This window comes from Macaca thibetana, chromosome 17 (genome assembly GCF_024542745.1).
Source record: "Macaca thibetana thibetana isolate TM-01 chromosome 17, ASM2454274v1, whole genome shotgun sequence".
NCBI lineage: Eukaryota > Metazoa > Chordata > Mammalia > Primates > Cercopithecidae > Macaca > Macaca thibetana.
Window position 1 is genome coordinate 21,136,459 of NC_065594.1, and position 13,377 is coordinate 21,149,835.

The 13,377-nt window shown below is 41.3% G+C and overlaps 1 long non-coding RNA gene across 2 annotated transcripts in view; it reads left to right on the forward strand.

Moving 5' to 3' along the window:
* The window catches only part of LOC126940400 (uncharacterized), a 93,705-nt gene extending 91,316 nt beyond the window's left edge, over positions 1-2,389 (forward strand). For both annotated transcript variants that reach the window (XR_007720738.1, XR_007720739.1), the window contains one exon: positions 2-2,389. This is a non-coding gene — a long non-coding RNA (uncharacterized LOC126940400). The remainder of the gene's footprint in view (position 1) is intronic.
* Positions 2,390-13,377: the final 10,988 nt, after the last annotated feature.

A 13,377-nucleotide genomic window follows, 5' to 3' on the forward strand; every position in this document is an offset into this window, starting at 1 on the left:
GGTTGTTTTCCTGAGTGCAAAGAATTTTGCCACAGCTAAAGTCAGTATTTCTCAGCTCCTTATTGCAGCTAGATGTGGCCATGTGATTATGTTTTGGCAATGGGATATGAACAAAAATGATATGTGGCACATTCAAGTCCTGACCTAAAAGGATTGTTATGTGAATATCCATTGTGTCTTCTCCCTTTCTGCTGACTGAGATGTAGTTGTGATGGCAGGAGCTGGAGGAGCCACTTTGGACTCAGAGATGGAAAACCTGTGTTGAGGAGTCCTGGACTTTTATGTAAAAACTTCTTATTTAAACTCTTGTATGTCTGAGTCCTTTGATCATAGCATCTTAGGCTGTATTCCCATAAGTACAATATCTGCTTCATAATAAACTGCCTCCAAATGCAGTGACTTATAAAACAATCATTTATTAGCTCCTGATACTGTTGTTTGTCAATATGGGCTATGCTCATCTGGGCAGTTCTCTGGGTTCACTCACATGGCTGCAGGTAGCTGGTGGGTGTGCTAAGCGATAATTGGTTCTGGATGGCCTCATTCATGTGACTGACAGGGGCAGTGGGAGCAACTGAGTTCCATGTCTCTAGCGTTTAACAAGTTCAGGCTTTTTCTCATGGTGGCTGGATTCCAAATGTAACCAGAGATAGCAAACCCCAGTGAGCAATCACTTTTTACACCCCTGCTTGTATTATACTTGGTAATGCCACATTGGCCAAAAAAAATAACATGGGCAAACCAAGAGTGAATGTGGGAAGGTGTATATTTACAGCAGGGTTTCTGAACAGCAACACTCCTGATATTGGGGCTGGAAAATTCTTTGTCCTGTGGGCTGTCCTGTGCACTGTAGGACATTCAACAGCATCCGTGGCTTCTACCCCTCAGATACCAGTAACAGTTCAGACCATAACCTTCACACACCCCAGACCATAACACCCAAACAGGTCTCTAACATTGCCAATGAACTTTGCATGGAAAAATTGCCTTCAGTAGAAAATAACTGGTTTGCAGGGAGATGTGAACCTGGTGTGAAACTTTGAGGGCTATTAATGCGACAGTCTGCCACGTACAACAATTGATAGAGTCAGCTTATTTTTCTTTGCTGTGTTGTTACTCTTAAATTCGGACACTGCTGCTAATTATCTCCACTGATATATATGTTTTTGAAAGGCTGTTATTTAGTTCAAGGACTCTGCCCTTGTGTTTAGAGCTTGATGTTGTTTGTGATTCTGACTTTTATACTTGGACTACTAGCACAAAACTGGTCTTAGTTATTAGAAAATATTAGTATTGTGATGTATTGGATTATTATACTCAAATCTTTGCTGCTTCTCTGTAATAATACATTTCTTCCTGTTGTCAGGTGACTTACCATGCCTCACAGGAGGCAGAATATACATCCTTGCTCCATTGTCTTTGGGCTTGGCCGTGTGACTTGTTTTGACGGACAGAGGGTGGGCATATGTGAATGCCAATTCTGACAGAGGTTTTAAAAGGCTTTGCATGTTTCTGCGGGTCTCTCTTGTGCTCCTGTCTCCTGCCATGAGAACAGCATGTCCCAGGTAAGAACGAATCCTTCTGCCTAACTCTCCATAGGGGAAGATCTGAACCTGACCTACAGTCTGTAACAGAGCCACCCAGGTGACCCACAGACACTGGCAGAGAAATGAAGACTTACTGTTTTTAGAGTTTGATATTCTGGAATTGATTGCAGCACCATTACAGCAAAAGCTGACTAATACAATTCCATTTTTTATTCTATTAAGTTCTTTTTATTAAAAAAGTATATAACCATTGTTGAAACATTAGAAAATCAAAATGAAGAAAAAAGTTGGGTAGGAAGACAGGCTCAAACAACTATGATGCAATTACATGTTTATTTACAATTGTGATAAGTGCTGTAAAGGGAAAGTCTGTATTCTAGGATAATATTAATATTTAAAAAGAGGGGCATAGGCTGGGCATGGTGGCTCACGCCTGTAATCCCAGTCCTTTGGGAGGCCGAGGCGGGCAGATAACCTGAGGTTAGGAGTTTGAGACCAGCCTGGCCAACGTGGTGAAATCCCGCTTCTACTAAAAATACAATTAGCTGGGCGTGGTGGCACACACTTGTAATCCCAGCTGCTCAGGAGGCTGAGGCAGGAGAACCACTTGAACCCAGGCGGTGGAGGTTGCAGTGAGCCAAGAGCACACCACTGCGCTCCAGCCTGGGCGACAGAGCAAGACTCCATCTCAAAAAAAAAAAAAGAAAGAAAAAAAGAGGGCATGATATAATCTGGGATCAGGAAAAATGTTCCAAAAGAAATAATGTTACACATATCATGTATTAAATACATAAAAACTGTAATGTTGCATCTATTATAATACACACACACTTTTATATTACAAATAGGTCAGTTCTCATATATATGTATTTCTTACACATATTTCTCATACATATTTCTCTCATACATAATGTAACATATGTATAAGAGAACATATTATTGAATATGTTCTCTTCAATGGACAATATAAAATTAATATCTTTCTACATTAACAAATATGTTCTCACATCATTATTTATTTCAATGTGTGCCTCATATTCCAGTGATATGTGTGGGCCATGTTTTATTCAACCAATCCTCTGATGTTGGACATTTGAATTGATTTTCATTTTTTGTCACTCTGAACAATCTTGTAATGAACATTCTAGCAAGGAACATTCTAGCAAGGACTCTAACCTGTTTGCTGAAGAGAAATAATTGTGGTGAAAATGAGAAAATTACGTGCTGTGAAGCAAAATTCTGTGACATATCCTGACCTTATGTATCCCCTCAGGAAGCATAATGGAAATATTTATGTTTGAAATAAAATTTCTCATGTACTTCCAGCTACACTCGGTGAGTCATTCCTGAAGATCCTAGGGGAAAATTTAGACTATGTTTCTTGGATGAAGATTGATTGGTGGCAGACAGGGGCAGAACGTCGAGGGAGATGATATATATGTATCAAGTGGAGAAAGCTAGACTATCACTTCTGCTTTTTCCAGTCAAGATGTGATCTGCTGTCATAATATTATATTGCTGGCTTGGCTTTTTTTTTTTGTTTTTTCCGTCAGTGTGGTTATTGTTACTTCATCTGTGGCCTGTTTCCAAAAGCAACGAGTGAGCCCCCACAAGATAATCACTCGATTATCTGGTTCTTTCATGACTAATAGGCTGGGGGAATGTACTAAACAAACAGTTCAGCTTAGACGTGTTGCAGGGGATTGAAACTGTCTGAATGAAAATAAAATATGATAAAATGATATAATTCACATGATTCATCTGCAAGACAACCAAGTCTGACATTCCTATTTCATTTAAGAAGTGGTAATTTCAGTACATTCAGTACTGAATTTTGTATATTCAGTAAGGATATGAAATGTGATTTTGGCAGGTTTCATGGTGTAAAGTTATAATATGGTTTTGGGGGTTTATAATATGGATGACTCTATTTACCTTGTGGCTGACTATGAGGTAAACTTGCAAATATGTGTCCATATTACATTCATCTACTATGAGAAAATACTTTTGGGTTGTGAACCCAAGGGAAGAAAGTGGTAAAATGACTTATTTTGCCTCATGAATTTCAGTTTACTCGGGTAATACGAACATTGCAGGGGCACATTTGTAATTTAGGGAGTTATAACATCAGTGGTTACATTTAATTAAATGACTATCAAAAATGGGATTATTTAGGAAGCATTTCTTCTTCTTTTTGGTTAAACCTGGATTGACTCACATTTTAAAGCATTTTTGTCCAGAAGAGTAATGGAATCCAACAACTCTCTATTTTAAGTCAATGACTTTGAATCAGTGAGTGGTACTCATAAGAAAAAATACAAGCTAGTTTTTCAGGGGAAATTATTTCTTTCCTTTACTCAGATATTAGACTCTCGCTCTCAGATGACACATGGGGATATATTTCTTATCTTCCAATTTTCTTTGGAAAGGATCAGATCAGAAGATGAGAAAACAAATGTTCAGTGTCCACAGAAATCCTGTTCCTTTTAAACAGTGAAATTATGGCTATAATGCTTTATTCTGTGTTCAGTGCAAGTTTAACCCAGCTTTCTAAATGGCAATTTGGTGACATTCAAACCGACAGCCGTGACAGGGGCTCAGAGAGGTGAATGACTTCTTGGTCCTCTAAAAGGAAACGTTTATATACCCAAATTTACTGTCCTCTCAGAAAGTTGTCAACCAAACGCACTTTATTCTTTCAACAAATGTGTACTGAGTTTCCCCCAAGTGTCTTTGTAGTCTCTGACTTTTTGAAGCTTAAGGTGTGATGAGAGAGACAGAAAATATTCAGGTTTAAAAAAAAAATGAAAAGTAAGTCTATGAAAGCAGTAAAAGTAGAATAGAGGAATGGAGAATGGGGCGGGGATTGGCATAAGAGGAAGAACAAATTTAGACAGGGTGAGGAGGAAGGTCTCTCAGCTAAAGGCTGAGAAGGCATCAGCCATGAGCATCAATTGCTGTATCCATAGTACCTGTAACAGGACCCAACACAGAGTAGGATCTTAATAAATACATGTAGAATGCACGAACAGACAGATGTGTGAGTGAACAGCGCTCAGGCAGAGGAACTGGGCTGGAGAGCAGATAGGCGGCCCGTGACACTGGGGCACTGTGGACAAGCAGGGAACATGCTGAGAGGGGAGGGCAGACAGGAAGGTTGCACACAGGTTATGCAGCAGGTTGTGGGACCTCTTGGTAAGTTTGAGTTGTACATGCCATAGGAAGATATTGGAGACTTTTAAGATGAGAGAAATCTGAATTTTGGTTTAAAAGATTGTCTAATATCCCAAATAGCCAAAACAATCTTCAAAAAGAAGAACAAAGCTGGAGGCCTCGTATTTCTTTATTTATCTTACCACAAAATTACAGTAATCAAGACAGGGTAGTGCTGACATAAAGACAGACATGTAGAACAGCAGAATGAAGTAGAGCCCAGAAATAAACCCTCCTCTATATGATCAAATGATTTTCCATAAGGGTGCTAAGACAGTGGGGTAAAGAATAGTCTTTTCAACAAATGTTGGGAAAACTAGATCTCCCTGCAAAAGAATAAATTTGGACCTGTCTTACACTATATTCAAAACTTGACTCAAAATGAATCAAAGACCTAAGCATAAAACCTAAAATTATAAAACTCTTAGAAGAAAACATAGGGAAAAATCTTCTTTGGATTTTGCAACGTTTTCTTGGATATTACCCAAATGTACAGGCAACAAAAGTAAATTGGACTACATCAAATAAAGAAAAAAAACTTCTGTGTATCAAAGGATACAATCAACAGAGTGAAAAGGCTACCTATGGAATGGGAGAAAATATTTGTAAATCATATATCTGATATGGGGTTACTGTATAGAATATGTAAAGAACTCTTACAGTTCAGTCAGGTGTGGTGGTATGTACCTCTAATCCTAGCTACTTGGGAGGTTGAGGCAGAGGATCCTTTGAGCCCAGGAGTTCAAGGCTTAAGTGAACTATGATCATGTCACTGCACTCTAGCCTGGGTGACAGAGTAAGACCCTGTCTCTAAACCCCGCCCCTCCCTCCAAAAAATTATACACACACATACAAACACACACACACACACACACACACACACACACACACTCCTTGCTCCTTCTCGCTATCCCCATTTCTTCTGCCTTAGTTTAAAAAATTAAGAGAGAGAAATCTGAATTTTGGTTTAAAAGATTGCCTAATGTTATCCCAAATAGCCAAAACAATCTTCAAAAAGAAGAACAAAGCTTGGGGTCTCATATTTCTTGATTTATCTTATTCCAAAATTACAGTAATCAAGACAGGGTAGTGCTGGCATAAAGACAAGCATGCAGAACAATGGAATGAAATAGAGCCCGGAAATAAACCCTCCTCTATACGATCAAGCAATTTTCAATAAAGGTGCCAAAACTAACTCCTACAACATAATAACAAAAAAATATATAACAACATAATAACATAATAACACCCCCCCACACACACACACACACTATTTAAAAGTGGATAAAGGACTTGAATAGACATTATTCCAAAAAAGATATACAAATGGCCAGCAAATAAGCATATGATAATGCTGAACATCACTAATCATTAGGAAAATGCAAATCAAAACCACAATGAGATATCACCTCATACCCATTAGGATGGCTACTATCAAAACAGAAGAAAATACCAAGTGTTGACAAGGATGTGGATAAATTAGAAAACTTGTGCACTGTTGGGAAAGGAAAATGGTGCAGCCACCGTGGAAAACAGAATGACAGATCCTCAAAAAATTACAAGTAGCATTACCATATCATCCAAACAGTTCACTTCTGGGTATGTAACTATTGAAAGCAGGGTTTCAAAGAGGTATTTGTACATCCGTGTTCATGGCAGCATTATTCACAATAGCCAAAACGTGGAAACAACACAAGTATTCAAGCTGATGAACTGATAAACAAAATGTGATATGTACGTACAATGGAATATTATTCAGCTTTCAAAAGGAAGGAAATTCTGACATACACTATAACATGGATGACTCTTGATGACATTATGCTAAGTGAAATAAGTCAGCCATGAAAAGACAATTACTGTAGTATTTTACTGATATGAGGTGGGTGCCTAATGTAGCCCAATTCATAGAAGCAGAAACGTGAGTTGTGGTTGCCAGAGGCTGTGGGGAGGGAGAAGTGGGGAGGTGTTGTTTATTGGATATCACGTAGAGTTTCAGTTTTGTGACATTAAACAGTTCTTGAGTTTGATTGCATAAAAATTTAAATACATGTAATACTACTGAACTACATGCTTAAAGATGATTAAGATGGCAAATTTTATGTTATATGTATCTTGCCACAAGTAAAAGAAAGATCACCCAATATTCATGCCCTGAGGCAGAAGGTATCCTTCCTTCTCCTAGGAGTAGGCCCATGTTGCTCTCTTCTGTGTAAATAGCATGCCAAGTCACCTGAACACTGAGCCAGGTGTTTGCATTAGACTTGCAGAGTCATTCATTTCTGTGTACTGGGCTCACCCTCCCACTGGACTGGAACACCGCTTAGCAGAAGCTGCTTTGCCTCCTCAATCCCCTGGCAGCCCGGCTACAGTCTCCTCTCCATAAATATCTGTCACCTGCACAAAGTTAGGTGCGATGCCCACAGGGAGCCTCTTCCTCAGATGTGAAGGGCAGTGAGATTCAAGCATACAAGGCCTGACAGCCTCAGGGATTAAGGGTTATAAAAGATGCAGGTGAAGAACTAGTTCTACAGACTTTGAGAACATCACCCCGGAGGCCTTCGTGGGGGCTTAAAGACAGTGGCACCATGTCAGCCTGGGCTCGGGAGGGTTCCGGTTGAGTAGATCTACACAGTACTGTCAAAAACACTAGATGGTGACTGGCAGAAGCATATACTAGAAGAATTTCCATTTGGTCTCCTTCCAAATACGTAGTAGGACATTATTGGCTTTAAGGTGTAACCAAAGGATTTACAACATTTTGGTGCATCCAGTTCACTCTAGTTTGGGGTACACAGTCTCGAAGTGGATTGCCTTTCTTAGTCCATTTGTACTGCTACAACAGAATAGCACAGACTGTGTCATTTATAAAAACCAGAAATTTTTTTTTCTTACTATTTGGGTGGTAGGGAAGTATAAGATCAGTAGATATGGTGTCTGATGAGGGCCTGGTCTCTGCTTCTAAGGTGGTGTCTTGAAGATTTCACTGTCTGGAGAGGAGAAATCCTGTGTCTTCAGATGGCAACAGAGCAGAAGACAGGTCAAACTCAATCCCCCAAGCCCTTTTTATAGCAGCATTAATCCACTCATGAGGGCACCACCCTCGTGACCTAAACACCTCCCATTAAGTCCCACCTCCCAATATTCTTGCATTTGGGGATTAAGATTCCAACAAATGAATTTTGGGAGGGAATACATTCAAACCGTAGCGGTGATCAACTGTCAGTTATCAAGATGACCCACATATTTGCGTATTTGGCATCAGTTGAATTGCTTTCTCTACAGCCATCCCCAAACTCTTAGCTTTTTATCATCATATTTTAGCATAGCCCTAGTATTCTAAACAGTTTGCATACATTGGGTTGAGGGATTGGTAGGGAGGAGAAGGACAGAGGTAGGAAGTGGGGAAAGGACCAAGAGGGATGGGAAGAGAAGTGGAAAATATATTGTGTGAGCCTCTAAACCAGTGGTTCTCAAACTTGAATGTGCATCAGAATCACATGGAGGTTGTTAACATGGAAGCCAGGTGCACCCGAGTTTCTAATTCAGGTCTGGGTTGGGGCCCAAGAATTGGCAGGAGATGCCAGTGCTGTTGGTCCAGGCCCACACATTTGAGGGTCACTGCTTTAAACAACAGTAGTGAGTCTTAATCATGACTGAGCAGCAGACTCACCTGAGGAGCTTTGAAAAATCCTACTGTCCCGGCCATACTCCAGGCCGATTACAAAGAATCTCTGAAGGCAGAACCCAGGCAGTTGGACTTTTCAAAGAGTCCCAAGTGTTTCCAATGGGGCAGCAAAGCTTGAGAATCACAGCTATAGGCTCTTCCTTCCGAATTTTGCAGGGCAGACCGGCAGCAACAGCATTGCTTGGGAACATCTTAGAATGCAGAATCTCAGACCCCAGCCCAAGCTGCTGAATTGGCACCTGCATCTAAACAAGCAAACATCTCAAGCCTCCATGTGCACTGGGAGCTCTGCAGAGAAATCGAGCAGTGAGAAGTAAGTCCAGCTGAGAGATATTTTGTGATGCTCACTATGGGATAAGAACCAAATATCTGTGATGGCGAGTGATGTTGAGCATTTTTTCATGTGTCTGTTGGCTGTATGAATGTCTTCTTTTGAGAAGTGTCTGTTCATATCCTTTGCCCACTTTTTGATGGGGTTGTTTTTTTCTTGTAAATTTGATTGAGTTATTTGTAGGTTCTGGATATTAGCCCTTTGTCAGATGAGTAGATTGCAAAAATTTTCTTCCATTCTGTAGGTTGCCTATTCACTCTCGTGGTAGTTTCTTTTGCTGTGCAGAAGCCATAAAAAAGGATGAGTTTGTGTCCTTTGTAGGGACATGGACGCAGCTAGAAACCATCATTCTCAGCAAAGTATTGCAAGAACAGAAAACCAAATACCGCATGTTCTCACTCACAGGTGGGAATTGACCAATGAGATCCCTTGGACACAGGAAGGGGAACATCACACACCAGGTCCTATCATGGGGGCGGGGGAAGGATAGCATTAGGAGATATACCTAATATAAATGACGAGTTAAAGGGTGCAGCACACCCACATGGCACACGTATACATATGTAACAAACCTGCACGTTGTGCACATGTACCCTAGAACTTAAAGTATTAAAAACAAAAAACAAAAACCAAATATCTGCAGAAACCGGAAGCTTGCTGCTGGTACTGACTCACTGGAGAGTGTGTGAAAGGAACAGAGCAGGCAATAGAATATGCTCGTGACTGAATCCACATATCAATGTTGATTTTTAATATGTCCAAACATGGTTTCTTGCAATGAGCCTTTCACTTAATAAATCAAATTGAGGCTGGGCACAGTGGCTCACACCTGTGATTCCAGCACATTGAGAGGCCAAGACAGGAGGATCGCTTGAGCCCAGGAGCTAGAGACCAGCAACACAGTAAGACCCCATCTGTAAAAAAGATTAAAAAATTAGGCCAGACACAGTGGCTTACGCTTGTAATCCCAGCATTTTGGGAGGCCGAGGTGGGCACATCACCTGAGGTCAGGAGTTTGAGACCAGCCTGGCCAACGTGGCGAAACCCCGTCTCTAATAAATATTAGCCAGGCGTGGTGGTGGGCACCTGTAATCCCAACTACTGGGGACTAGTGGAGAGGCTGAGGCAGGGGAATCTCTTGAACCCGGGAGGTGGAGGTTGCTGTGAGCTGAGATCGTGCCACTGTACTCTAGCCTGGAAGACAGAGCAAGACTTAGTCTCAAAAAAAAAAAAAAAAAAAAAAAAAAAATCAGCCGGGTGTGGTGACACATGCCTGTAGTCCCAGCTGCTTGGAAGGCTTAGGTGGGGAGGATCACTTGAGCCCAGGATTTTGAGGCTGTGATTGTGCCACTGTACTCAAGCATGGTGGCAGAGTAAAACCCTGTCTCTAAAAAAGAAAAATCATAATAAAATCATATTGAGAAGAAACGCATTTTAAATCTTCATATGGATGAATTCCTTAGAGTAGTAAAACAGTCAATTTTACACTGAATGTGCTTAAAATACTGATAGCTACAATCGTTATACCTTGTAGCACCAAGAATAGCAGCTGCCTTCGTGGAGGGAAGGCCACCTGAGCAATTTCATCTGTGTAGCCCTTCATTTGGCCTCCCTGGCTCATGGCATCACCATTTTTCACATGCTGTTCGGTTCACTTTAAGGGTGATCTGAAAGTGCCAGATACGAGGTTCTGGTCTTACCAAAAACAAAAACATCAGCAAACAATGACAACAACAACAAAAAAGCCAGAAGCGGCTCACATGGTGGAAAGTTACCAAAAGAGGCAAAGGGTATAGCAAAGCTTAGTGATTAGGCACAGGGGCTCTAGAGCCCAGCCTTGTGGGTTCAAACCGAGGCTGTGCCACTTACTAGCTGTGTGTCCTTAGCAAGTGACTTAATCTCTCTGTACTTCATTTTCTTCATTTCTAAAGTGAGGATGACAATGATAGTCCCTACCTCGCAGGGGTTTTGAGAGGATAAAATGAGTTGTTATGTGTGAAGCTTTTAATTCTGGCCGACTATAGTTGCTATATGATACTTATTAAATGTACAGGTTAAGAAACATAAGGATTTACATTGTTTTTTACATTTTTGTTTGTTTTCATTTTTTAGAGACAAGGATCTTGCTCTGTTGTCCAGGCTGGTCTTGACCTTCTGGCCCCAAGCGATCCTCCCACTTCAGCTTATGAGTAGCTGAGGATTTATATCCTTTTGCATAGCTCAACCCCAGGAAAAACCTGAAAGATAATATCTCAAGCTCTGATACTGTGGTTGAGTCAATTTGGTGAATAAACTTCTCTAAAGAGGATGGGACATAACTCTCAGTTGTGTAGCTGAGTAACGGGAAGTAAGACGTCATTTGGAACAATGATAAAAAGGACATAAATTAATGAAGAGGACTATTTTTTAAAAAGGAAAAAAAAAGCACTAACAGTCAATAAGTCAATAATAACCTGAATAGTTAACAATAATCAATAAGGAGTTTAGAAAAGCCCCAGTTCTAAAGAAAAGGATTGGATACATTAAATTCAGAAAAAATAGGCTTTTGTCGACTATTTACACATAACAGAATTCATATTAGAATATTATTTTTAAATGCTCTCAACAGACGAAATGAAAACTAAAACTTCCCCCACCCCTCTTTGGTAAATGGAAGGAGATGTCCCCAGCAGCCTTATTCAGAGGGTGTCCCTGGTCTCGAGGTTCTGTCTCTTGGGGCATGTGGGTCCCCCCAGCCGCACAATCCGAACATACTAGAAGCATGCACAGGAAAATAGAACCTAGGCTGTGTCCTCCACACCCAGAGCTTCCATGAAACCACAGGGAGCCGTACACAAGGATCACATCACATCCCCAAATCACACATTTCAAATGGGAAAAACAGCCTGGAGAGAAGTTTCTCCCTCCTAATTTGAAAGAAAGTTGCCTCTGGTCAATCCTTATCCACTTCTTTTGTTAGTTCCTTCTTTTCTTGGCTATCTTTTAAAGTAAAAGTCTCCTGTCCTTGACTTTCTTCTCGGTCACCACCCCCTCCCTCAAAAACCTCATTCTCATTTGCTTTTGTATCTCCAATGTAGACCTCTTTACTGAACTGCAGACTCATTGTACACAAGTGTCTACCCTTCCTCCGGCACATCTCTCAGATATCTGAAACCTATCACATCCAAAGGTGAACTCTGATCTTCTCCCCAAACCTCCCCCTTCTAAATCTCAGTGGAGAGCAACTTGAAGCTTCCAGATATCCATGCCAAAAACCTCAGAGCCCTTTCTAAGTCTTCTCTGTCACATCCAGCATTGGATCCACCAGGAAATCCTGATTCAGAAATTATCCAGAATGTGACCACGTCTCACCACCTCCGCTGCTGAACCACCCTGGTCTGTATCTTTCCTGGATTATTACACCAGCCTCCTAATCTTTTGAAAACATTACTCAGATCATGTCACTCCTCTGCTGAAAACCCTGCATGGTTCCATATTCTTTTTTTCGTTTTTTTTTTTTTTTTTTTTTTTTGAGATGGAGTTTCACTCTTGTTGCCCAGGCTGGAGTGCAATGGCGCGATCTCAGCTCACAACCTTCACCTCCCAGGTTCAAGTGATTCTCCTGCCTCAGCCTCCTGAATGGCTGGGATTATAGGCGCCCCCCACCATGTCTGGCTAATTTCTTGTATTTTTAATAGAGATGGGGTTTCACCACGGTGGACAGGCTGGTCTCAAACTCCTGACCCCGGGTGATTCACCCGCCTCAGCCTCCCAAAGTGCTGGGATTACAGGTGTGAGCCACTGTACCCGGCGGGTCCATATTTCACTCAGTAAAAATGAAAGTTCTCAGAACCTTCCATGCTCTGGTCACCCTCCTTGTTACCTCTCTGATGTCATTTCCCACAGCTCTCCCCCTCTCCTCTAGTTCTCCACCCATGCCAGCCTCCTTGGGTGTGTTCCATCCTAGGGCCTTTGCACCGCAAGTAGTCCTTTTCATTCTGGTCACCTGCATGCTCTTGACTCAGGTGACCACGTGGCTTACTTCCTCACTCCCTTACAGTCTTTGCTCAAAAATCATCTCCTCTGTGAGACCTACTCTGACCACCGTTTTTAAAACTGTAGTTTTCCCACTATATTCCCAATTCCCTTACCCTGCCTTACTTTTTGTTTCCCTTAGAACTTTTCATCTTCCGATACACTAAATAATTTACTCATTTACTATCTGTCTCTGCTTGCTAAACTGTAAGCACCGCCAGGTCATGGAAATTTGGCATATTTTATTCATATAGTAGTTACTCAATAAATATTTGTAGATTGAGTGAATTATTGATTGACTTGGCTCCTGGCATTAGGATTCAGCAATCCTATGGGGGCAGGGAGTCCCAACAATCCTGCTATGTCATCAGAAGGGGGTATTGCATTTAAAAGACTGAACAAGCATCCTCTTCCAGTAAGCTACACTGGGCTTTGTACCTCTGCAAGCCTATGCGTTTTCCCTGCTGGCTTCTCCCTCCTGGCCCCAATGCCCACTTGCCCCATCAAGTACCTGGCCACACTGATGGTAGTCCTGGTTAAGCTCTACCTCATACCAACCTGCTCAGGCTCTGGCACCTCCTGCCACC